General features: G+C 48.6%; 9 non-coding genes across 9 annotated transcripts; 1 reads left to right on the top strand and 8 right to left on the bottom strand.

Moving 5' to 3' along the window:
* Positions 1-12047: 12047 nt before the first annotated feature.
* trnap-agg (transfer RNA proline (anticodon AGG)) lies at positions 12048-12119 on the bottom strand. The gene has a single exon. It is a non-coding gene; the product is annotated as a tRNA-Pro (tRNA).
* A 1913-nt stretch (positions 12120-14032) lies between these two features.
* trnap-agg (transfer RNA proline (anticodon AGG)) lies at positions 14033-14104 on the bottom strand. The gene has a single exon. It is a non-coding gene; the product is annotated as a tRNA-Pro (tRNA).
* A 1723-nt stretch (positions 14105-15827) lies between these two features.
* trnaq-uug (transfer RNA glutamine (anticodon UUG)) lies at positions 15828-15899 on the bottom strand. The gene has a single exon. It is a non-coding gene; the product is annotated as a tRNA-Gln (tRNA).
* A 121-nt stretch (positions 15900-16020) lies between these two features.
* Positions 16021-16092, bottom strand: trnap-agg (transfer RNA proline (anticodon AGG)). The gene has a single exon. It is a non-coding gene; the product is annotated as a tRNA-Pro (tRNA).
* A 1736-nt stretch (positions 16093-17828) lies between these two features.
* On the bottom strand, positions 17829-17900 carry trnaq-uug (transfer RNA glutamine (anticodon UUG)). The gene has a single exon. It is a non-coding gene; the product is annotated as a tRNA-Gln (tRNA).
* Positions 17901-22057: 4157 nt separating this feature from the next.
* trnad-guc (transfer RNA aspartic acid (anticodon GUC)) lies at positions 22058-22128 on the bottom strand. The gene has a single exon. It is a non-coding gene; the product is annotated as a tRNA-Asp (tRNA).
* A 1374-nt stretch (positions 22129-23502) lies between these two features.
* Positions 23503-23584, bottom strand: trnas-cga (transfer RNA serine (anticodon CGA)). The gene has a single exon. It is a non-coding gene; the product is annotated as a tRNA-Ser (tRNA).
* Positions 23585-24555: 971 nt separating this feature from the next.
* On the bottom strand, positions 24556-24629 carry trnan-guu (transfer RNA asparagine (anticodon GUU)). Its single transcript has one exon. It is a non-coding gene; the product is annotated as a tRNA-Asn (tRNA).
* A 495-nt stretch (positions 24630-25124) lies between these two features.
* On the top strand, positions 25125-25197 carry trnak-uuu (transfer RNA lysine (anticodon UUU)). The gene has a single exon. It is a non-coding gene; the product is annotated as a tRNA-Lys (tRNA).
* Positions 25198-26357: the final 1160 nt, after the last annotated feature.

The raw sequence follows: 26357 nt of genomic DNA, 5'->3' as shown, positions 1-26357 counted from the left end.
GCTTACATTCTCATCAAATTTGCTTATAATTAGATTATTGAATATTCTATTGTGTCTTAGCATGAAGTCCATGTGCTCACATTCACTGGTGTTCCATTTCACTCTCATATTTGCCCATATTTTCTTTACATCCATTCCTTCTATTGCTTTTTCCCACACTTTGTCCGATGCCGGCCTTCTAACATTCTCTCCTTTAAAATATGCATACAATATCTTAGTTTTTACATTCTCCAGTCTTTTCTTACTTTTCCCTTCTCCCACATAGAGTTCCAGCTCACAGTCATCCACCTTATGCCCTCTTTCAATCATCATTCTCCACTCCCTCGGCATCCCATCTTTAATTACTTTTTCCACCTCTCCCACCCCAATATCATCCCCCCTCAATTTCACTTCATCCACCATCACCTGTGCTGACATGAAACCAGGTACATATTCATACACTATATCTCTAACTTTCCTTATACCTGCCCTCCTGATCAGCATATTGTCCATCATTCTTCCGTCGCTTGTGATTTTTGGATTTAAGAAGAGAGGTTGTTCCCATATTTGTTTTAGATTTTTAGATTTAGATTTTAGATGTCCTTCTTCACCTTTAACCCCATCTCATTCTTCCCTGATTCACTTACTCCTATATACATCATCTCCGACTTCCCAATGTTGACCTTTGCCCCCGATGCCCTACCATAGGCTTTTATACTTTCCAGTACTTCTCCTACACTCTCCTCATCTTTTACTGTGATAGTTGTGTCATCTGCATATTGGTATACTAAGCTCCTCTGTCCTCCTGGTATATTTATCCCTCTAATATTATTGTTCCCTTGCAATAGCCATGCCAGCGGTTCTGCTGATAGAGAGTATAATAAGGCCGACATCGGGCAGCCCTGTCTGACAGACCTTTCTAATCTTATTGACCCTGTTAGAACGTCGTTAACTTTTATAACGCTTACAACATTTTTATACATTCTTTTTATCCAGCCTACCAGCCTATCTCCAAACCCTATTCTTTTAAGTAATGTAAATAAATATTCATGATTCACCCTGTCAAAAGCCTTATTTAAATCTATGCTCATGATAATCCCTCCACCACCTTTTTTCTTATAATCAATTACATCCTTAATACTACATATTGTGTCTGTGATGTCCCTCCCAGGTATGCCGTAAGATTGTGTTTTTCCTATAATTTTCCCTATGAATCTCTTTAACCTGTTTGTGATTACTTTTGCCAGTATTTTATAATCATTATTCAACATACTAATTGGTCTATAGTTTTCTAATTTTCCCTCCCACCCTTTTTATATACTAAACTTATAACCCCCATTCTTATACTATTTGGCATCTCCCCTGTCTCCTCCATCCACTTAAATAATCTATATAGTACTGGAGTTAGTATGGTTTTAAACTCAATGTAAAATTCTCCTATCAGTCCATCCGAACCTGGACTTTTATTCCTTTTTAATTCGCTAATTGCTCTATCTATCTCTCTTCTATCTATTTCTTTTTCACTTATTAATTTATCTCCCTCGCTGACCTTGACCCTCACCTTTTCTAGAAGCTGTTCCATGACTCTTTTGTCGACATTTTCCTCTTTAAATAGGTCCCTATAAAACTGCTCTACCCTCTCCACTATTCCAAATCCATCTGTGATGATCCCCCCGTCCCCATCCTCTATCTCCCCTATGAAGCTCCTTTTCTGGTTTGTTTTTTCCAAGCCCAGAAAATATCCACTACATTTTTCTCCCTCAATCACATATCTTGCTCTACTTCTCACCATCGCCCCTCTACACTTCCTCTCCTCTATATCCTCTAATTCATATTTTAGGGCTATGTATTTCGTTAGATCACTTCCCCCATTGTCTATTTTTTCATTCTCCTTGTCCAGCTCATCCCTCAGCCTCCTTTCTCTTTCTTTCTCTCTCCTGCTCTTATCTCTCCCATATTTTATGCTCAATATTTTAATTGCTCTTTTGACCCTTTCCCACCATTCCCCCACATTATCCTCATACATACTATCATTCATCCATATTGCAATGCATGTCTCCACTTGATTTTTATATTTAGTGTTGTGCAGTAGGCTTCCATTCAAACACCACACCCCGCCTCCCCTCCCCTCCCTCCCTTGTGATATAGTCAAACACACAATTGCATGATCGCTGATTGCAGTCATCTTATATTTGATTGATCCTATCTTGTTTAAGATGTTTTCTTTTGCCCAAACCAAATCTATTTTGCTTTGTTTGAGCACCCCCCCCCCCACCACTTGTTTCCTTGTGAACACCTTCCCTGCTGGGTTTCGTTCCCGCCATACATCCACCATTCCATTTGCTCTCATATTTTGCAGTAGAACCCCCCTTAAGCTGTCATCCCTGAACCTCATCCCTGTGCACACATCCAACCTCCCACACCACACATTGAAATCCCCGACCATCACACAGTTCTCTTCCATGAACTCCTTCAAACTCCCAAAAAACCTTCCTTTCCCTCTCATCGTTCGGTGCATAGATGTTCCATAGCTGATATGTTTTGCCGCCATAATGAAACTCAATCCCTAAAACCCTCCCCTTCCCATCCTTCCCACACTCCTTTACATCTTCCACCACTCCCTTCCTAACTAATATTGCCACACCCCTCGCATTCTTCTCTCCATTATTAACAAATATTTCCCCAATCCACTCTTTCTCTATATAATCTATAACCCCCCCATCCCAGTTAGTCTCTTGCAGACAAACGATGTCCTCTTTACATATTTGCATTGCATGAAGCAGTCTCTCTTTATTTCTTAGTCCGTTCCCATTGAATGAGGAAAGCGTCAGCATTGACTTCATGTGAGAAGGAGAAAAGTCTGACACCCCCCACTTTTAATTCTACATTAATCTGATCAGTTTCTTTGTCTCCTTCCGATCAGCTGTTCTCCCCTTGATCTCCTCTTGCACTGTCAAACCCTCCTGCCCCTTATCCGACTCCTCACTTGGGAATGATGTAATGTTCCCTTCGTCTCTTCCCCGTTACCCTTTTCTCCCTCACTCGATACATCTTTGAGACTCTCTCTAGTTTTACTCGTTGTTGCCCCACACACTTCCAGCTCCCTTTCCTCTCCCCAAATTCCCTCAATCACCTTGAACCCATCAATCACTCTCCTCCCTCTTTCCTCCCCATGATTATGCCTCTTGTCAGCAATGTCATTCTTACTTTCGTTGACCGTGTCCTCTCCTGTTGTCTCGTCTTCTCGTCCTGCTGGTAGCTCTTCCACACTCTCTTCATTCCCGTCGCTCCTTTTGCGCTTCAGTCTCATTTGCGCCGTCCTCACGAACCCTCACGGAGTCTGTTCCTCGTCTTCCATCCTTGCTGCTGCAGTGATCTTGACGTTCTGAGGCCTTTGCCCCTCTTCCTCCTCCATGCTGACCGCCTCTGCTTGGATTCTGGCTTCCGGCATCTCCTCATCTCCCGCTGGGTCGCTTGATTGACGGCACTCCCTGGCGTAGTGGCCCTGTGCACCGCAGCTGAAGCACTTGAATTCCGGGCACTCTCTTAGGCTGTGACCAGGTTGAATACAGAGCCTGCACACCTTGACCTGCCTATCGTGCATCACCTTGAAATATTCTTCCCCTTCAAGTGTTGAGAATTCGGTTGCGAAGGGGAGTGAGCGGACCCTTTCATTGAATTTGATGCGGCAGAAGCATGTGCCATCCAAAATGTTTGTTCCTGGCCACTTTCTCCTCTTTATTGGTGACACAACTGTCACTCCCCAGTCCTCCAGTTTCTTAATTATTTCACTGTCTTCAGTATTGAAGGATTTCATGTGTGTTTGTCTCCTATTTTTTGTGTCTCATGTATGTTTGGCTCCTATTTCTTGTGTCTCACTCATATAACTATGCACTACATTTAATCAAGTAGAACCAAGCAACCTTGGGCAAATCACAAGACACATAATCGCTTTCAGGCACATACAGTTCCTGAGCTCTCCTACACATCCACAATTTTGACTAACAACAGATAACGGGGGAGCATGACGTCGGCAGCCACGGCCTGTCGATAACAGCTGGCTCCACCACTCCACCCCGCTTGGAGGTGGACATTTCCCTTTGGTGAGAAGATGTCGGCCGAGGAGAGGAGGGGGCCACCTGTGATGTGCCAGAGATCTACCAACATTTCTTAGCATAAAAAAGCCGGGCAGGGACAGTTAGCTGTACTCATTTGTTCTGACCTGTAAGTAAAGCCTACGTCTCTGCAGGTGTTAGGGAAAGACTTGTGAGCCCGGAGTAAACCATATAACTGACAAGTTCGTTGTCATCTCTTGCCTCCAACACGACACCCACAGGAATCACTGACCTAAGAACAGGTGGTCAAATTCCAACAGTATATACCGAGTGACTTAAAAAAGAAACAGTCAGTTCATCTCTGCATGGTTCAGAGGCAATTAACCTGCAATTCTGGATTCTTAGACCATCCAAGAGCTTCTTTTTACCCTCCATATCCTTCATTGTGACTTCGTATCTATTTATTCCTTTAAATCTGCATCCTGTCATGGTTCCACAGTTTAGAACAATTCCCTTGTCCAGTGGTGCAATGGCCCCCTCACCCACGACTTCCACTGCCACAGCTAATTGCCTAGGATAGGCAGCAGCCTTGTCTGATGGCTCCCTGGCTACCAGCTTGACTTGTGCTCCTTGTTTAAAACAAAAAGTGCCCCTCTCCCCACCAGCCACAAATTTGGGGGGTGGGGGAGGACAGGGAGGGGGGAGCGGGCCCACTCCCTGAACATTCACAAAAGAGAATTTTTAAGAAAAAAAAACACTGTCAATAGGAAAGAAAAAACTGAATATATCTAAAAAAATATCTCTCTGTGATCTACTCTGCAACTGCTTTCACCGTTTTTTTTCAGGGTAGTATGGCCGTAAGGTGCCAGGTCAACTGAAAAGATCCTATTTGAAGGTGATGCAGGCTAGACTCCAGAAAAAAAGTGTCAAACAGCGCCCTCTGCTGTCAGGCAAGAGCAGAAACCATAAAAAGCTTACAGCACCTGGTATTCCCAGGCGGTCTCCCATCCAAGTACTAACCAGGCCAGCCCCTGCTTAGCGTCTGAGATCGGACGTTTTTTTATTTTTTTATTATAGAACTTACAACAGTACATCACAGATCTGCGTTTTTTTTAATTATTATTTAAAATAAAATAATAATTTAAAAAAACGCATATATATATATATATATATATATATATATATATATATATATATATATATATATATATATATATATATATATATTGTCACGGGGGTGTCGAGGGTTGGACCCCAGATGCAGAGGACGGCCAACAGGAGTTCGGTTTCAGTTCTTTAATAAGCAAGATCCAAGAAACAAAATAGGCCCAAGGGGCAACACAGGGAGGTGGCAAAGAAAAACTCGAAGAATAAACAAAAATCTTGCCACAAAACACAGCTAACATAAAGTTCCAAATCGTAATCTCTAGATGCTGGCTGGAAGGCTAGGGAGTGCTGGGAAGCCCGAAGCACCGGTCGCAGGAAACAATGTGAGGAACCAGCGATAGTCGCTGCAAGCGGCGGCCTTAAAAAGGGCAGTTGATTGAATGGGCTTCAGGTGTGCCCAGTCCTCCCGCCTCCAGCCCGCTCCCGGCGATCTGGAAAATACGGAGAAGCAGACCAGGAGAAGGCAGGAACAGAACTGTGACATATATATATATATATGATATATATGATTTTTTAAAAAATAATAATTTTAAAAAAACGCAGATCTGTGATGTACTGTTGTAAGTTCTATAATAAAAAAATAAAAAAACGTCCGATCTTAGATCTCATATATATATATATATATATATATATATATATATATATATGTATATATATATATATATATATGTATATATATATATATATACATGTATATATATATGTATATATATGTATATTTTTATATTGTTGTCATTATTATTATCACTATTATTTTTGATTACTATTATAATGTTTTTTTTCCCTGTCCTCTCTCTAGCCTATAAGTTGAACATTATTTTGCCATTGTCTGCTACTGAGATTAGGCTGCTCCCTTCTGTAAAAGAGTTCTCGAAGCTTTCTTGGTTTCTTGGTTCGACATGGCCTTCTTTACATTAGCCTCAAAGTATGTCCATACGGGTATCTTCTTTTTTTCAAACTTTGTGAGGTTCCGTCTCAGCCATATGGCGTACCTCGCATGGCTCAGCATAAAGTTCCATAGGAATGGAATGGCCTTTATTGTCATTATACAAGATGTACAACAAAAGTGGAGAGCTTCTCCTTCCAGTGAAGTAGTCAAGTTTAAAGAAACAAAAAAGTATATAAAGTAGAGAAAAAAAGACTATTTAACAAGATATATACAAGATATCCAAAATATACACATAGTATTGCACAGGAGCATATGCAGGAGCAGATATATTAATTTTAGTGCAATGATCAATGGGTCATAGTGCAAATAATGTCTGGTGTATACAGATGAGTAAAGTTACATATGAGTGTATTGTAATGGTTGTTAAATAAATAAATATGATTGAGATAGTAACAGAGGCAGTGATGGAAAATATTGCACATTTACATTATGCTAATGACCGGGTACGTTGTATGTCTGAGTTCAGGGTGGTGATGGCTCTTGGGAAGAAGCTGTTTCTCAGTCTGCTTGTTTTTGCCTTGATGCACCTGTAGCATCTGCCGGAGGGCAGCAGGTCAAACAGCTGAGCACCGGGATGTAAATTGTCCTTGATGATGTTGCGAGCTCTGCTGAGGCACCGGGTGGAGTAGATGTCCGTCAGGGAGGGGAGAGGGCAGCCGATGATGCGCTGCGCTGCCGCGACTGTCCTCTGAAGCCTCCCTCTGTCCGACTCAGTCAGCTTCCGTACCAGGTGGAAACGCAGTAGGTCAGCAGGCTCTGGATGGACGAGTGGTAGAAGGCCAGTAGCAGCTCCCTGTTCGGGTTGTTCCTCCTGAGGACTCTCAGGAAGTGTAGACACTGCTGGGCCTTCTTTATGACAGCTGTGATGTTGTCTGTCCAGGAGAGGTCGCCGGAGATCTGGACTCCCAGGAACCTGAATGTGTGGACCCTTTCCACACACTCGCCATTGATGTAGACGGGGGGGCGGGTCACTTCTGTTCCTTCTGAAGTCCACGATGATCTCCATTTGTTTTGTGCGTGTTCAGGGCTAGGTTGTTGTCGGAGCACCAGGTCGTCAGCCTCTGGACCTCCTCCCTGTAAGCTGCCTCGTCTCCCTGTGAGATCAGTCCGACCACTGTGGTGTCGTCAGCAAACTTGACGATGATGTTGCTCTCATGGGCCGGACTGCAGTCGTGTGTGTAGAGGCAGTACAGGAGGGGGTTCAGCACGCAGCCCTGTGGTGATCCGGTGCTCAGACTGCGGGTGGAGGAAAGGTGGGGGCCGAGTCTCACAGTCTGGGGTCTGTTTGTTAGGAAGTCCTTGATCCATCTGCATGTGAGGGGAGGGAGGCCTAGGGTGTCCAGTTTTGTAGTTAGGATGTCCGGGATGATGGTGTTGAAGGCCGAGCTGTAATCCACAAAGAGCATCCTGGCATAGCTGTGCTGTTGTTCCAGGTGGTTCAGCACCGCGTGCAGGGCTATGGCGATGGCGTCCTCTGTGGATCTGTTCGCCCGGTATGCAAACTGGTGGGGGTCGAGTGGGGGGGGAGACAGCCTTTTATGTGCTGGAGGACCAGTCTCTCACCACCCAGGCTGTGGTGTTTCAAAGCGGGCAAAGAAACTGTTGAGTTCCTCTGCCAGAGACACGCTCAGGTCTCCTGACATCACATCACGTCCTCTGAAGTTAGTGATGCTCTGCAGTCCCTGCCACACCTCTCGTGCTGGAGAGGTGGGACTCTATCCTCCTGTTGTAGTCCGCTTTGGCTGTTTTTATTCCTCTTCTCAGGTCAGCTCGAGCCGTACTGTACTGCTTTGGGGAGGGAGCGGACCTGGCTGGTCATCCAGGGTTTCTGGTTTGGAAAAATCCGGATGACTTTGTCCACAGACACAGTTCCCATACAAAACTTGATATAGTCTAGTACTGTCACTGTGTATGTTTCCAGGTCCTGATGTTGAAATAGGTCCCAGTCTGTGTGTTGGAGGCAGTCCTGAAGTTCCCAAGATGACAACATACTGGACCAGGGACACAGCAACTTATGTGGCACAGACCCAGTGTCACACTGCCCTTCTTTTAGCCCAGACTGAGAGCCACTTTAGCAGCTGAAATATCTCAGGTGGGAGGGCGTTATACTGAAGATCTAAAGGTCCCTGGTTCAAGCACGGTTTTCAGCATAATCCTGATTTGCATTGTGACTTGGCAAATAGTTTGGAAAAAGGACCTTAACTTCAAAATCCCGCCCATCCAGCCAACCTTGAGTTCACTGAGACATTAAGGTGAGCCTGAGGTTGGCTCAGGTGCTTTCTTCACAGCTGGCTTTTAAACCTTTCAAGCCTCATTTCCAATTGTGATTTCTTGTTTTGTTGAGAAAAAGCCCATTATTTCTGGAACATGTTATATGAACTACAATTTTCCCTACAAAGGAGAAGTCAATTTGGACAATTGTCATTCTGCCCCCACTTTGGACACATCGTCGTGATTCATTGTTTGGCAACTGCTTTGTGACCTCGCCAGTCCTCTTCACAGCCCATTCCCCATTGATCCCCATTCACATGTAAAAGATCCCCGGTTCGAAACTGGGTGGAAACAATGCCGTTCAATTCCTACTTTTACAAAAACATGGGAACAAGGACATGTGCTTGATCTCTGAAGGTGTATACACAAGCATCTGTCCCCAGTTTGGACACACAATCCATATTTCCCAGATGACTGATTGGGTGCATCACTGGCCTGCATGGAGGGGCTGTGGTGTCATTGCGTGTGTGGCAAAGCGAGCGGGGTAGGTAGTTTGCTGACAACGCCACCTGGGGACTTTCACCCCAGGATGTAACAGGTTTGATCAATCACAAACTCTACATTAATCCCCAAAATCCCACAGAACAAGATCGTGATTTACAATGATAAAAGTAGTTATTTTATTAAACGATTATCTTAAAATGAGTGACAAACCATGAATAATACAAATAAAGTGGTGATGGGAGGAGTCAAAAAGAAAAGAGGCCTGGGCTGGGGCTTACCACGACAGCGGTAACATAATGGGAGGGATCCAAACCACACTGCATCCGTGACTCAGTAAACCAAAAGTGGGAAAAAAGGGGACCAACAGGCTGCCGCTCTGGACCCTCAGCACCTGCCAACAAAAAAGAACGTCCTTAAAAGCATAAAAGCAAGGCAACCCTCACACACACTTCAGTAATTAAAAGTCAAATTCAAACCAGCTGATGCCGGGGCTTGCCCCTAGGGTCATGGTTGGCGCTACCTCCCTGGGTCTGTCTTGGGTCGCGGGCACCAACGTGCCCTTGGGGGGGCGTTCACCGGCCTCCAGGCAGTGGGGTCCGCGCTGCTGGTGGGCTGAAGTCTACGGTGGTGGCTTGGGGTTGCTGTGCTGTGGTGGCCTGATCCTGCTCATGGGGATGGGGGCCTGGGTGGCGTGTGGGGATGGGGGACATGCTCCTTGGAGTGGGGCCTGCTGGGGGGACGGTGCTCTTCTGGGCGTTTGGGTGTCTGCTGCCACTGGTCCTATGCTCTGCTGCATCGCTGTCCCTGTCTTTGCCCATCCCCAGTCTTGCCTTAGGGCTCGTCAGGGATGGTTCTCTGGTACGTGGGTGGAGCGCTGCTGGTTCTGGGGGCGGGGGGGAGGTCGGGGAGCTCCACCATCCACCGGGAGGGTGGATGGTGGAGTCCGTCGGTGGCCTTGCGCTGGTCTTAACTCCTCGGCTCTGGTGCTTGGCCTCCCCATGACTTGGAGCTATGGCTCTCCCTCACGGGGGTGAGCTGTCTGGCGGGTGTCGGCCGGCGCGGTGGAGCGCCTTACCACTCGCCTGCACGCCCCCTCCGCTTGCTCATGTGCGGGCCTCCTTCCCTCGCCCGCTCCTTTGTCTGCCACACTGCCGTAGCCCCGATGCCGTGGTCGAGGGGAGTCTGGGGGTGCTATCCCTTGGCGGTCCGTACCTCCCTGGGCTCGGGGCCTGGTTGTGGGTCTGGGACCCCTGGGTCCCCCGCCCTGTGATGCCCCGGACGCCCAACCTGGGGACGTCCACAGTGTGTGCTTGCGTGTGTCTGAGATTATTTTATGTATTTATTGTTTTAAATACTTAGATAAATAATGATTAGTTTTATTATAATTATATATATATGTGTGGGTGTGCGTGTGTGTATATGGCTATATAGATATACGGGGGGCCTTGCGGGGGTCTGGCGTAGGGCGTTCCATCTCTACCGCCCGGTCCTCCATGGGGCAGTGTGCCCGGGCCTCTTCTGTCCTGGCCGGGGCGGTCCTGTGTTGGTAGTCAGGCCTGGGGTTACCTGGGGCGGGCCGGGTTCTGCTTCCTGGGGGTGTGTGGGGGGGGGCGGCGCCTCCGGCCGTGGATGGGCTCCCTCCCGGTTGGCGGGGGTGTGCCCACAGGTGTGTGGCCCTCGATGCCCTTCTGCCCTAGTGGGGTATGGTCTCCCGCTGGTCTCGGGGGTGCGGCTCTCCTCCGGCCTGCTGGCGCCCTGTTGCCGGTTGGGATTGCTCCTCCATGGCCTCTTGCTGGTCTCTTCAGGGAGATGCTTCTGGGGCGGGTCTTGGGGAATCGGCCCTGGCTTTGCTCACACCCACGGGGCCGGAGGATCTCTGGCGGTGGGGGCTTGACCTGGCTGCGCGGGGCGGGGTTTGCTGGGTGGTAGAAGGCAGTCTCTCTCCTTTTGTCATTCTCAGTGACAATTACACATTCACACACTCGCATTCACATACACAAGCACGCTTACGCACACATATATGAATATATACACAGAAGTACAACCCTCCATATGGACACTCACAGCACATGGGTGCTTCTCTACACAATCTACCATCTTATCCCTGATGTCTATATGCTATTGGTATGCTATTATTACAGTAAAAATGATGTCAAGCAGTGAGATTTTAATTACTGTAACTGTATGGCTGTAATTGTGTTCACTATCATGGTTCATGTCTTCATTGTTACTATTGCTACTGGTAAGTTGGACTGTTTCACTTCACTGATATCAGCTCTATTGTGACCCTTAGCCATCATTGACATTTAACTGTTCTGTTTGTCACTGTTGTTGTTATGGGAATTCTTGATGCTGCTGTTTTTGTCTCTCTCTCTACTGCCCCCCCCACCCCACCCCACCCCACCTTCTCTTCTTCTTTTCTGTGTTTCTTCTTGCTCCGGTCCGGTCGCTCCAAATGCGCATAAGAAAAACATCAAATAACAGCAAAAAAAAATTCATGGTACAGGAAAGTTGTAGCCAACACCTTTCCTGACACAGAGCAAATCTGTTTAGCATGTAAGGGCATTTAGATCAACAATACTATCTGCCCTAATGGCTGGACGGGACAAAAAAAAAAGTCAATTTCAAGAGGGGCTCTGTCAAAGAGGGATTCAGGTAACCCTCTATGGGCTCACACTGACACTGTTGTTCAGGCTGTATTGCCACTGCTTCAGCCGCGGTGGGTGGGGATGACTGGAGGAGGAAGAAGAAGTGGAATGAAAGAGGCAGGTCCCGGGATTGACATTTCCAAGATCGAATGAGGTCTTAAACTGCCCACATGGACAAGCCAAATATCAGCAAAGGTTGAGCCAGTCACCTGAAGGTTAGATTTTTGATCTGAGTGTCCCGGATTCAAGTCCCTGTTCAGGTGACCAGTGACAGGGTCTCAGGTCCACTTGCAAACGCCTCCTTTTTGCCCTCAAAATACAAGGGCAACAGGACAATCCCTTGGTTCCACCAAGACTTGAACTTAGACCACTGGATTCAAAGTTCGGGGTGCTAACCATTACACCACGGAACCTGCAAGGGTACAGACAGCGCCGGGCCCTGAAGTACATCCTGTCAGATTACATTAGCGTTGATATAACTTCACTGATGGTGGTGTTCTGGGAATTGTGTTGAAAAGTAGTTCGGGGGAGGGAGGGCTTGTCCGAGAATTGAACTCGGGACCTCTTGCACCCTAAGCAAGAATCATACCACTAGACCAACAAGCCCCTGCTTGGGCAAATACTTACCTCTCCCCGGTCAGTTGGCGGCCATGATGCGGGTGTTTTCGCAGTTGACTGGGTTGTGCGCTGTTGGTTATGGGGACCGGGGGGGTTATGAGGGGCGGGGTGTTGTGGACGAGGGCTTTTTTGTTCCTTCACGGTCTGCATTCTCTGCACTCGTGATGTAAAATTTTGGGTAGAGGATAATAGGGTCCACTGCCACCTTTGATCTGCTCCTTGCAGTCTTGGTGACCAAGAGGTTTGTTGCCGCTCTGCTTTGACGTGCTGTTTTCTTTACCTTTCCCCGGTCTTTCGGCAGTCTTGTCAAGGGTGTTTCACCGGTGGGTGGGGTGATGTTGGTTATGGAGACCAGCGGGTTGTCGCCGTGGGGTTTTGTTGTTCCTGGAGCACATAAAGATGGATGGTCAGTATGGGGGTTGAACCCGTGACCTTGGCGTTATTAGCAGCACGCTCTGACCAACTGAGCTAACCAACCACAGGACACCTTTGCATCAAATGTTTCCAGCTCAAATCAACTAACTCATCCTTAACAGACCGCATTCTCTGTGCTCGTGGTCGAATTTTTGCTTCTCGGACAACGGGGTCATCTGCCCCCATTGATCATGCAGTCACGGTGGGCGAGAGGTTTGCCGCTGCTCTGCTTTGCCATGCTGTTTTCTTTACCTTTCCCCGGTCGGTTGGCAGCCTTGATGGGGGTGTTTCGCAGTTGACTGGGTTGTGCGCTGTTGGTTATGGGGCCTGGGGGGTTTTGGGCTTTTGTCGCCGCCATGCTGTTTTCCTTGTGGTGGTGTACTGTTAGTTGTTGTCAACGGGGGCTTTTGTCATTTCTTCACGGTCCGCATTCTCTGCACTCGTGGTCTGAAGAGGACAATGGGGTCCACTGCCCCCATTGATCTGCTCCTTGAGTCTTGGTGACCAAGAGGTTTTTTGCCGCTCTGCTTTGACATGCTGTTTTCTTTACCTTTCCCCGGCCTTGTCGAGGGTGGGTGGTGTGATGTCGGTTATGGGGGCCGGTAAGTTGCCGCCCTGGGCTTTTGTTGTTCCTGGAGCACATAAAGAAGAGTGGCTAGTACGGGGGTTGAACCCGTGACCTTGGCGTTATTAGCACCACGCTCTGACCAACTGAGCTTACCGGCCACTGGACACCATTGCAATATTTTATGTTTTTTTTAATTTTATGTACCCCGAAGCAGACTCAATCGGTACGCTGGGGTCTGAGGGCGATAAGTGGGTACCTGGTGGACACCTTGTTTGTGCTCTTGACAGGTATTTCGGGACAGTTTAACAATTGGCTTTTGATGGTGGAACAAGCTAAAACAAGGAAAACAAATTGTTTAGCGCGCCTGGGAGTGGGCCCCTTATTGCAAATAGTTCCCGCTGTGATTTCCGCCGAGTGTCCCTGATGAATACATCCACTGCTCCAGAAGCAGCCTCGGCTAATTGTCGGCCATTCGCCATAGCGCACCCCGAGGTTACAGAGGTCAAAGGTAAGCCCATATTCAGCAGCACACTGGCGAAAGGTAAATTTATGTCCATTACCGTTTCCACAGGTTCCCGATTGGTAGAACCCGGCATTAATATCTCTTGGTGTAATTCTACCTTACAGATGGATGCCTTCTTCCGGCCGATACTCAGGGCTGCGGTGGCACACGTTGCAAACATCTCCTTTTTGCCCTCAAAATACAAGGGCAACAGGACAATCCCTTGGTTCCGCCAAGACTTCAACTTAGACCACTGGATTCAAAGTCCGGGGTGCTAACCATTACACCACGGAACCTGCAAGGGTACAGACAGCGCCGGGCCCTGAAGTACATCCTGTCAGGTTACATTAGCGTTGATATAACTTCACTGATGGTGGTGTTCTGGGAATTGTGTTGAAAGGTAGTTCGGGGGAGGGAGGGCTTGTCCGAGAATTGAACTCGGGACCTCTTGCACCCTAAGCAAGAATCATACCACTAGACCAACAAGCCCCTGCTTGGACAAATACTTACCTTTCCCCGGTCAGTTGGCGGCCGTGATGCGGGTGTTTTCGCAGTTGACTGGGTTGTGCGCTGTTGGTTATGGGGACCGGGGGGGTTATGAGGGGCGGGGTGTTGTGGACGAGGGCTTTTTTGTTCCTTCACGGTCCGCATTCTCTGCACTCGTGATGTAAAATTTTGGGTAGAGGATAATAGGGTCCACTGCCACCTTTGATCTGCTCCTTGCAGTCTTGGTGACCAAGAGGTTTGTTGCCGCTCTGCTTTCTTTACCTTTCCCCGGTCTTTCGGCAGTCTTGTCGAGGGTGTTTCACCGGTGGGTGGGGTGATGTTGGTTATGGAGACCAGCGGGTTGTCGCCGTGGGCTTTTGTTGTTCCTGGAGCACATAAAGATGGATGGTCAGTATGGGGGTTGAACCCGTGACCTTGGCGTTATTAGCACCACGCTCTGACCAACTGAGCTAACCAACAACAGGACACCTTTGCATCAAATGTTTCCAGCTCAAATCAACTAACTCATCCTTAACAGACCGCATTCTCTGTGCTCGTGGTCGAATTTTTGCTTCTCGGACAACGGGGTCATCTGCCCCCATTGATCATGCAGTCACGGTGGGCGAGAGGTTTGCCGCTGCTCTGCTTTGCCATGCTGTTTTCTGTACCTTTCCCCGGTCGGTTGGCAGCCTTGATGGGGGTGTTTCGCAGTTGACTGGGTTGTGCGCTGTTGGTTATGGGGCCTGGGGAGTTTTGGGCTTTTGTCACCGCCATGCTGTTTTCCTTGTGGTGGTGTACTGTTAGTTGTTGTCAACGGGGGCTTTTGTCGTTTCTTCACGGTCCGCATTCTCTGCACTCGTGGTCTGAAGAGGACAATGGGGTCCACTGCCCCCATTGATCTGCTCCTTGAGTCTTGGTGACCAAGAGGTTTTTTGCCGCTCTGCTTTGACATGCTGTTTTCTTTACCTTTCCCCGGCCTTGTCGAGGGTGGGTGGTGTGATGTCGGTTATGGGGGCCGGTAAGTTGCCGCCCTGGGCTTTTGTTGTTCCTGGAGCACATAAGGAAGAGTGGCTAGTACGGGGGTTGAACCCGTGACCTTGGCGTTATTAGCACCACGCTCTGACCAACTGAGCTTACCGGCCACTGGACACCATTGCAATATTTTATGTTTTTTTTAATTTTATGTACCCCGAAGCAGACTCAATCGGTACGCTGGGGTCTGAGGGCGATAAGTGGGTACCTGGTGGACACCTTGTTTGTGCTCTTGACAGGTATTTCGGGACAGTTTAACAATTGGCTTTTGATGGTGGAACAAGCTAAAACAAGGAAAACAAATTGTTTAGCGCGCCTGGGAGTGGGCCCCTTATTGCAAATAGTTCCCGCTGTGATTTCCGCCGAGTGTCCCTGATGAATACATCCACTGCTCCAGAAGCAGCCTCGGCTAATTGTCGGCCATTCGCCATAGCGCACCCCGAGGTTACAGAGGTCAAAGGTAAGCCCATATTCAGCAGCACACTGGCGAAAGGTAAATTTATGTGCATTACCGTTTCCACAGGTTCCCGATTGGTACAACCCGGCATTAATATCTCTTGGTGTAATTCTACCTTACAGATGGATGCCTTCTTCCGGCCGATACTCAGGGCTGACCTCTGGTGGTGGTGCGGTGGCACATGGTGCAAACGTCTCCTTTTTGCCCTCAAAATACAAGGGCAACAGGACAATCCCTTGGTTCCACCAAGACTTGAACTTAGACCACTGGATTCAAAGTCCGGGGTGCTAACCATTACACCACGGAACCTGCAAGGGTACAGACAGCGCCGGGCCCTGAAGTACATCCTGTCAGGTTACATTAGCGTTGATATAACTTCACTGATGGTGGTGTTCTGGGAATTGTGTTGAAAGGTAGTTCGGGGGAGGGAGGGCTTGTCCGAGAATTGAACTCGGGACCTCTTGCACCCTAAGCAAGAATCATACCACTAGACCAACAAGCCCCTGCTTGGGCAAATACTTACCTTTCCCCGGTCAGTTGGCGGCCATGATGCGGGTGTTTTCGCAGTTGACTGGGTTGTGCGCTGTTGGTTATGGGCACTGGGGGGGTTATGAGGGGCGGGGTGTTGTGGACGAGGGCTTTTTTGTTCCTTCACGGTCCGCATTCTCTGCACTCGTGATGTAAAATTTTGGGTAGAGGATAATAGGGTCCACTGCCACCTTTGATCTGCTCCTTGCAGTCTTGGTGACCAAGAGGTTTGTTGCCGCTCTGCTTTGACGTGCTGTTTTCTTTACCTTTCCCCGGTCTTTCGGCAGTCTTGTCGAGGGTGTTTCACCGGTGGGTGGGGTGATGTTGGTTATGGAGACCAGCGGGTTGTCGCCGTGGGGTTTTGTTGTTCCTGGAGCACATAAAGATGGATGGTCAGTATGGGGGTTGAACCCGTGACCTTGGCGTTATTAGCACCACGCTCTGACCAACTGAGCTAACCAACAACAGGACACCTTTGCATCAAATGTTTCCAGCTCAAATCAACTAACTCATCCTTAACAGACCGCATTCTCTGTGCTCGTGGTCGAATTTTTGCTTCTCGGACAACGGGGTCATCTGCCCCCATTGATCATGCAGTCACGGTGGGCGAGAGGTTTGCCGCTGCTCTGCTTTGCCATGCTGTTTTCTGTACCTTTCCCCGGTCGGTTGGCAGCCTTGATGGGGGTGTTTCGCAGTTGACTGGGTTGTGCGCTGTTGGTTATGGGGCCTGGGGGGTTTTGGGCTTTTGTCGCCGCCATGCTGTTTTCCTTGTGGTGGTGTACTGTTAGTTGTTGTCAACGGGGGCTTTTGTCGTTTCTTCACGGTCCGCATTCTCTGCACTCGTGGTCTGAAGAGGACAATGGGGTCCACTGCCCCCATTGATCTGCTCCTTGAGTCTTGGTGACCAAGAGGTTTTTTCCCGCTCTGCTTTGACATGCTGTTTTCTTTACCTTTCCCCGGCCTTGTCGAGGGTGGGTGGTGTGATGTCGGTTATGGGGGCCGGTAAGTTGCCGCCCTGGGCTTTTGTTGTTCCTGGAGCACATAAAGAAGAGTGGCTAGTACGGGGGTTGAACCTGTGACCTTGGCGTTATTAGCACCACGCTCTGACCAACTGAGCTTACCGGCCACTGGACACCATTGCAATATTTTATGTTTTTTTTAATTTTATGTACCCCGAAGCAGACTCAATCGGTACGCTGGGGTCTGAGGGCGATAAGTGGGTACCTGGTGGACACCTTGTTTGTGCTCTTGACAGGTATTTCGGGACAGTTTAACAATTGGCTTTTGATGGTGGAACAAGCTAAAACAAGGAAAACAAATTGTTTAGCGCGCCTGGGAGTGGGCCCCTTATTGCAAATAGTTCCCGCTGTGATTTCCGCCGAGTGTCCCTGATGAATACATCCACTGCTCCAGAAGCAGCCTCGGCTAATTGTCGGCCATTCGCCATAGCGCACCCCGAGGTTACAGAGGTCAAAGGTAAGCCCATATTCGGCAGCACACTGGCGAAAGGTAAATTTATGTGCATTACCGTTTCCACAGGTTCCCGATTGGTACAACCCGGCATTAATATCTCTTGGTGTAATTCTACCTTACAGATGGATGCCTTCTTCCGGCCGATACTCAGGGCTGACCTCTGGTGGTGGTGCGGTGGCACACGGTGCAAACGTCTCCTTTTTGCCCTCAAAATACAAGGGCAACAGGACAATCCCTTGGTTCCACCAAGACTTGAACTTAGACCACTGGATTCAAAGTCTAGGGTGCTAACCATTACACCACGGAACCTGCAAGGGTACAGACAGCGCCGGGCCCTGAAGTACATCCTGTCAGATTACATTAGCGTTGATATCATTTCACTGAGGGTAATTTCTCTACGCCTTCGGGCTGGGGAAAAGGTCCTAACTGTCATTTGTGCGTACGTGCCAAACGGCAGTGCGGAGTACCCGGTCTTTTTGGAGTCCTGGTGACTCCGTCGTTCTACTGGGAGACTTCAACGTCCATGTGGGCAATGACAGTGTGACCTGGAGGGGCGTGATTGGGAGAAACGGCCTCCCTGATCTGAACCCGGGCAGTGTGATGTTATTGGACTTCTGTGCGAACCACAGTTTGTCCATAACTAACACCATGTTCGAACATAGGGATGTCCATAAGTGCACTTGGCACCAGGACACCCTTGGCTGCAGGTCTATGATCGACTTTGCAGTCGTGTCGTCAGACCTGCGTCCGCATGTTCTGATCAGGCGGGTGAAGAGAGGGGCTGAGCTGTCAACTGACCAGATTAAGGTTCCTTACGCTCAGGAGGCACTGGTTGAAATCCCACAGCTGGCATTTTCCTGGTCAGCTCCATTATCCACGACTGGAATGATTTGGCAGCAAAAGACTGTCAGATTGTACAAGACACCTGAACACCTTGAGAACAAGATTAAGAGAGGTTTTGTTCTAATGAGAAGGGTTTGTTTGTTGACATTGTGACATACAAAAGAGGAACTCCCCGTCGGGGAATCGAACCCCGGTCTCCCGCGCGGCTGGCGGGGATAGTTCAGCTGAAACGAGCTAAATTTTCCCTATTCATTTCCAATGAGAGAGAAAGGCCACTATGAATGTAATATACTTTTGTCCATGAGTGGCGCTGTGGCCGCTTCTGCTACACCCACCCACCACATCCATCCTGAACTTCAGGTAGAAATTAACTCTATTAAGTGTCATTATTTCATATGTTATTTGTGTTTCTCAGAGATTGCTGCGCACCGTTCAGGGTTGCAGAGTCTCCTGCGGAGAAACACCTCAACTGGGATGCATGGCAAACAACTGACACAATTGTTACTGAGGCCACATCTGTGTGCCTCAGAATATCACCCGTTATACGGCACCTTCGCACAGTTCCTGTCGGCTGCCTTCTCTGTGGTGGACCAGGAAGACCTGCAGAGGCTCCAGGATGCATACGTCTTCTGTGGCATCCAGCCTGCAAATCCCACCAAGCAGCATATTCGTGAGCACTGCAGGATAAAGATTCCTCCACCCGGGACGCTTATTCAGAGAGTGGAAGGGGTGTTGAAGCACTTTCACCTGACCAAAGATCCGAATGGCATCCCTCTTTATAAGCCCTCCATGCTAAAGAGATGGAGGATCCAACGAGTCCACATTCTGCGCGGTTGCCTCAGTGATCCTGAGGTGGAAGGGGGCATACTGTACCGCCGTGGAGGAACGATACAGTTAAACCACGTGCCAGGTGAGCGTGCAGCAGTCCCCGTCTGGATCTCCATCAGAGGCACGTCGCAGCAGGAGGGCTACCACTTTCACCAGGCCAAATGGGTGACCGGCACGCAGTTCTCCCCAGAGCTGTTCCAGGCCCAGGCCATGACAGGAGTGTGTCGCTGGAACTATCAGCGTCTGCTGGACCTGAAACTGCCAGGCGTTTCTCTCCCGCCTGTTTTCAACCCTGCACTGATATGCTCCCTGAATGCTGTTTCCAGACGGGTCTTTGGCGAAGAAAAGTACCCTGCTCTTCGTCTGGCAGCTGAAGACACCGGGGAGAGGTTTGGCCTGGAGTACAGGGAGCCAGAATGTTGTCCGGTCCCTTTAGACTGGGACAAACATATAACCAAGAAGGACCCCGGCCACGCCACAAGTGCTCCTTCTCCAGGCATCCTGCCTGATCAGGGAGCAGACCCAGTGCAGCCTTCCTCCACACCTCCCACCAGGCTTTTCAGCTTTGTTCACCCTCTTCAAACTGCTACTGTGACTACGTCTAGTCGTGTGGCCCCTATCCCAGCATCTGACTTGGACAATAAAGCTTCTGTTACTGAGCTTCAGCCACAGCCAGGTAAAAACCTAATCATGTGTCCCCTTGTTCTAATAGTGTTGCATCTTGTTTGAATCAAATAACAAATGTGTATCTCTTGGTTTTCTTTGCCTAGAGCCCACAAGAAGATTACCCATCCAATGTTCTCCGACTGCTGCCCGCACTGGACCAGTGAAGACTGGAGGGAGAGTATTTGTGTTGGACCACAAGTGCTGGCCGTCTCCAAAGAAGTTGGCAATTGACGAGCTCCTTAATAAACACAGCGGGCACGAGGACATGATCAAGCTTGTGGTTCGGGAGTATGGCACTCTTGTCCACAAGTCCAGCAAAGACCCCAACAGCATGCTGCATCCAACATCAAAATTGCATATTTCCAAATACATGAAAGACAACAGTAAATTTCTCAATACATCATCTTCACTAAATACCAGCCCAGAGAAGCTGCAACATACACAGCAGCTTTGGCAGTTGCTAAGCACTACCTCTGCTGTGCCTGTCGTGACACTGCCTGCAGCTATGGTCATTCCACCATCACCACCACCACCACCTGCTCATACCCCATTGGAGCAGGAGCAACCACCTCCCGTGTCAAAAAAACTCAAACAAAAACATGTCTGTGCTGTTGTCAACCAAAATCAAAATATCAAGGGGATGGGACATCAATACATGACTTTTATCAGCGGGGCCCTGTCAGATACTTTTATTGCCCCACAAAAGTTTTCCAAAAATATGGTGCAGAAGGTCTGACAAACCCAGTCAAACAAAAGTTCAGTCAAACAGACTTCTTCCAGCGAGAGCTCGATGATACAAGAAAGAGGGTGGAGGGAAAAACAGCAGAAGAAGAGGAAGGGGGAGGAATCTCCTCCCCCCCTGTCCGAAAGTGCCGGTTCTGCAGGATGCAGCTAAAGCAGGGTCCGAACAGCCCCCACATCCACACTGGCTTTCCAGGGCAAGCAGGGAAGTACATCTACTGCCCTGCCAAAGTCTTCTCTATCTATAGAGAGCACGGGATGGAAAGAGAGATGAGCTGGAGGGGGTTCCAGGCCTCTCCTTTTTATGAAAAGGAGAAACAACGGCAGCCAAATAAATGAACATTTTTTTTTATTATTCATAGCTTGTGATTAGTATTCATTTTTTATTTCTGAGAGTGTTTTTGAGTGTGGCATGGCAACCTGATAAATAAATATTCTTTGTTACATTGCATTGATTTTGTGTTTTAATTCAAGCACTGGTATCAATATAAGCCTTGATAGGAATAGTTTGTAATCATCTCAATCTCAAAAAATATATATTGTGGAGAAGAAAATGGTGACTTGACTGATGCTTAGACGGGATTCGGACACCTGACTTCATTTCTCCAAAGTCTCTCTGCTTGTCTGACATCTGTCTCGCATCCTGATTGGCTGGCAGCAAATGTCAACAACACAAGCGCGGCCCTCGCTTGGCAAATGAGAATTCTACCACTGAACCACCAATGTCACGTGGGGACACACTGTAAGAGAACAAAATTCAACTGTCAAGTGGATGAGCCTCTGCAAAGTGGCGCTGAATGACAAAACATCACAATGTCATACTCTTTGGATTCAAGCACCTTCTGGCGTAATGGGATCCACAACAATCACGTCAGCTGTGGATGCAACGTCAATTCGTTTTTGAAGGGCAAGTGACAAAAAGAAGTACATGGTTCACAAATCAGCTGCCAAAGTTTCACTGACCAAGCACCCAGGCACTGCTGGAATTTGAACCCACGATCTCCTGTTTACTAGACAGGCACTTTGACCAGCTTAGCCACAGTGCCAGCAGTTCATCTGGTACCAACACAAAAACAGTTCGCCAATGGGGAAAAATGTTCATACAAGGGAGGGAGTCCAAAGTCCAACACGTGTGTGAATTGAGAGTCCCTGGGTGGGCTCGAACCACCAACCTCTCAGTTAACAGCCAAACGTGCTGACCAATTGCGCGACAGGGAGTACAACAGCATGACTGCAGTAAGGTTTCACAAAGTGCTGTCCACCTTAACTCTCGGGTGGTCCGGTCTGTTACGTTTCAGGTGTCATTCTGAATACTGCCCTTTCGCAGGAAAAGAGCCTTTGTACTTTTTCAACATGAGCTCTAAAGAAAGGTACAAGCTGAGATATACTGCATTGGCCGGGAACCGGACCCGGGCCTCCCGCTTGACAAGTGAGAATTCTACCACTGAACCACCAATGCCACGTTGGGAAACACTGTTGGAGAACAAATTAAATTGTTGAGTGGATGTGACCCTGCAAAGTGGCGCTGAATGACAAAACATCACAATCACAACACACGCACGGGATGCCAGGGGAGGCCGAGTACTAACAGAGCTGAGCGAGAGGGCATAAGAAAAAAATTTGTGACCTTGTGGTGGTTACCCGGCAGCACCAAGGATATGGCGCACGTTTGATGCGTAATGCATGCCAGGTGATGTTCATCTAGCGAGCGGACATTCTTGTGGGGGACAAGCTCAACAGTAGGAATGTTGAGAGAACTGACCAGTCCGCTATCAATGAAGTTCTCGTCCGCCCCAGAGTCAATTAATGCTGTGGTAGGAGAAGCTTCCCCCGCCCAGGATATCGTACCTTCCACCTGAAGTCGGCCCGCCAAAGCGGATGACGCAGCCGGTGTGGTTGGAGCGGGCAGTGCCAGCAGCTGGGGAATATCCCTGGTGGAGGAAGAGCGTTGGCGTGCTGGGCGAACTGGACAGCGGGAAATTGTGTGTAGGACTCCCACAGTACAGGCACAGCCACACGCGTGGACGGTGACTCCTCTCCGCTGACGAAAGGCGACTGGCTCCCAGTTGCATGGGGACGACACTCCCGACGTCATCAGACGGCGCTCCGCTGCTGGAGCAGGGAGGGAGGAGTGGTGCCGGAAGAGCCCCAGGAGGTGGGATTTGGAGCCGACGTGTGGGTCGGAGAGGCTCCGCCCTCCGCTGTGCGCTGCGCTCCCGCAGCCGGTTGTCGAGTCGAATGGATAGCGACAGAGAGCGGCTAGAATGACAAGGCGCTGCGGAGCGCATATCGGGCGAGCCTCAGCCAACAAGTGCAAGATGAGCTGGCCGCTCGGGATGAGACCCAGACGCTGAGGCTCGCCCGATACGCGTTTCGTAGCGCCTTGTCATTCCAGCAGCTCTCTGCCGCTATCCCGGTTAGCTCAGTTGGTCAGCGTGTGGTGCTCATAACGCCAAGGTCATGGGTTCGACCCCCCGTACTGGCCACTCTTCTTTATGTGCTCCAGGAACAACAAAAGGGCTACAACCCACTGGCCCCCATATCCAACATCACACCACCCACCCACCTGTGAAACACCCTCGACAAGGCCGCTGAAAGACCGAGGAGAGGTAAAGAAAACAGCATGTCAAAGCAGAGTGGCAACGAACCTCTCGGCCACCGAGACTGCAAGAAGCAGATCAATGGGGACAGTGGACCCCATTATCCTCTACCCAAAATTTAGACCTCCAGTGTAGAGAATGCGGGCCGTGAAAGGACAACACCCCGGCCCTCATAACCAACAGTACTCCACCACAAGGTAAACAGCATGGCGGCAACAAATGCCCAGCCAAAGCGTCACAGACAGGATTCCAACCTGTGCGGGGAAACCCCATTGGATTTCGAGTCCAACGCCTTAACCTCTCGGCCACCGAGACTCCTTGGAAAAGACCAATGGGGGGCAGGTGACCCCATTGTCCTAGAACCAAATTTTTGCTGATGTCAAGGATCAGCTGGCAACATGTGCATGGGAGGAAGACACATGGTTTGTGTGAGGGGCTACACAAGTCTTTCCACTTCTAGTTAAAAGCCAGGCACCTCACATTGTTTCCATACAGTACCAAGGGATTGTCCTGTTGCCCTTGTATTTTGTGGGCAAAAAGGAGGCGTTTGCAAGTGGACCTCAGACCCTATCACTGGTCACCTGAACAGGGACTTGAATCCCGGACACTCAGATCAAAAGTCTAATGTTCAGGTGACTGGCTCAAACTTTGTCCTGTCTGACCACTCTTTTGTCCAGAAGATATTTGGCTAATGTGGTCTGTTTTATTAAACCTGCAAATGTCCAAATACACAAGGGTATTGTCTTTGTAGGGAGCATTGTAGTACATGTGACATGTATACTACATATGACATCAGAAATGATGGGTCTTTATTCAACAGAAGAAGAACAACATTTCTTTTAAATAACAGCATAGGAGCTGCTGAAACACAGAGAAGGCACTGCTGGGATTTGAACCCAGGATCTCCTGTTTACTAGACATGTCTGTCAAAAAATCACAACAGTATACAGTGTCTTCTCTTAAGGGCCCCTGCTTACCAGTTGATGGGGTTTGACTTGATTCCTTTTAACATAAAAGCATTCCGTCGTCTCTTAATCTATAATCCTGGCTGGCGCTTTTGCAAAAGATAAGCAGAGCTTCTGTGTTTCACCAGACCTGTGCAGAAACAAACTGAAATCTGTGACTTGATCAACCTAACTTCTGATCAAATGTGTTAGACCATGGAAGCTGGAATGTGCTTTTGAAAAGTCATTGACACGCAGTTTGCCAATTGGGAACCACACAAGTGCTGTGCAAGAGTGGAGCGCAAACATGAATGAACAGTGACACTGGTGACATCCAGAGAACGTCCCCGGGTGGGCTCGAACCACCAGCCTCCCGGTTAACAGCCGAGCGCGCTGACCGATTGCGCCACAGAGACGCACACGCTGCCAACTTCTGTTCAGTTGAAGCCATACTAACGCATGCTATGCGTCCAGCATGCCCTTTGTTTTGGATGTGACTCGCACCTTCTGGTGTAACAATCGAGGCATTGCAAACCAGGACACCAGCTTTACTCTTTGATGAACGCAAAGTGTTTTTGGGTACAATCCAGGGGTCTTGTGCTCTCACGGAAATGGCTCTGTCCTTTTTCAACATGAGTTGAGACAAAATGTATTAAAATAGACAGACTGCATTGGTCACTCAATCAGAATTTCTCAGTTTGCCAATTTCAGACTGCGTGACAAAGAATCAAGTCAAACTCCATCGACAGGATGGACAGGGAACAACAAAGCAGGGAAGATAAGGGATAGGGAGGAGAGGGGAAAGATGCGACCGCCTTTGCTGAGAGCCAGAGAAGAAGCTCTCATCTCTGCAAGGTCAAGTACAGTATGCCAGAAGATTTTACCTTGTGAGTTGTCCTCATTCCATAAAGGCCTGGATAGCTCAGTTGGTAGAGCATCAGACTTTTAATCTGAGGGTCCAGGGTTCAAGTCCCTGTTCAGGCGGTGAAGGTAGGCCCCTTCCCTGAATAACTTGTTTAAGTAAACCTTTTCGACCAAGCACCTTTGCGATCTTCCAGGACTGTGGGTAAACGCCATTCTCAATAATTAAATTGAAGATACAGTGCGAGACAGGCACTTTGACCAGCTTAGCCACAGCGCCAGCTGTGCATCTGGCACCAACACAAAAAAACAGTTCGCCAATGGGGAAAAATGTTCATACAAGGGAGGGAGTCCAAAGTCCAACACGTGTGAATTGAGAGTCCCTGGGTGGGCTCGGTTATCAAACTCGCTCCCAAGGAAATGTTGGAACTTGGGAAAGCATTAAGAATGGCAAGAAGTAGGATTAAGAATCCTACTTCTTGCCAAAAGCCTACCCTATGGTAGAAGATAAGATATGCCTTTATTCGTCCCTCAGTGGGGAAATTTGCAAGGTCCCGCAAGTTCCGCAACAGCAGTGGGAGTACCTCAGTATGTTTACAGACCATGGACTCCTCCTAAATTTAGATACATAGCCTTATCCATGCCAAAACCACACAACAACCTTGACCAAATCCTGACTGACATAACTGACTTGGTACATAATCACCGTCTCAACGGAACTGAATTAGCCCAACTGTTGACATTGACCACAGGCTCCAAGTATGGTGCTTTTTGTACGGCCATTTAGCCAATTTGGCCAAAGGGGAATTCAGAACACCCTCGTGGCCCATTGCCATTTTTATGGTACCTGGCGACTTCAACCAGTGAACTCCACTGTACCGCTTATCCTCATCGACGGACTGTATTCCCCACCCTTTACCAGCATGGGGACATTCCAACCCAAGATGAGAACACACTGGACCAGGTACACAGCAACATGGTACGTGGCACAGACACAGCTTCACCCTACCCCCACTTTTAGCCCAGACTGAAAAAGCAGAGAACCCCCTTTGCAGCTGAAATTGCTCAGTTGGGAGAGCGTTGGATTGAATCTCTAAAGGTCCCTGGTTCAATCCCAGTTTTCAGCACAATTGCTGTTTACATCGTGAGTTGGCAAATAGTTTGTAAAGGGGTGACTTTGTTCTCTTGATTTCATCAACATCGATCACGACAACACAGCCAATGACATATTAAGACCAGACAAGTGCAGTTGGGAGGTGACATACAGAATCCTGATGCATATC

The sequence above is a fragment of the Doryrhamphus excisus genome, unplaced genomic scaffold, assembly GCF_030265055.1.
Source record: "Doryrhamphus excisus isolate RoL2022-K1 unplaced genomic scaffold, RoL_Dexc_1.0 HiC_scaffold_25, whole genome shotgun sequence".
NCBI classification, from domain to species: domain Eukaryota; kingdom Metazoa; phylum Chordata; class Actinopteri; order Syngnathiformes; family Syngnathidae; genus Doryrhamphus; species Doryrhamphus excisus.
Note: the sequence above shows the minus strand (reverse complement) of the source record. Positions and strands in the feature narration are given on the sequence as shown.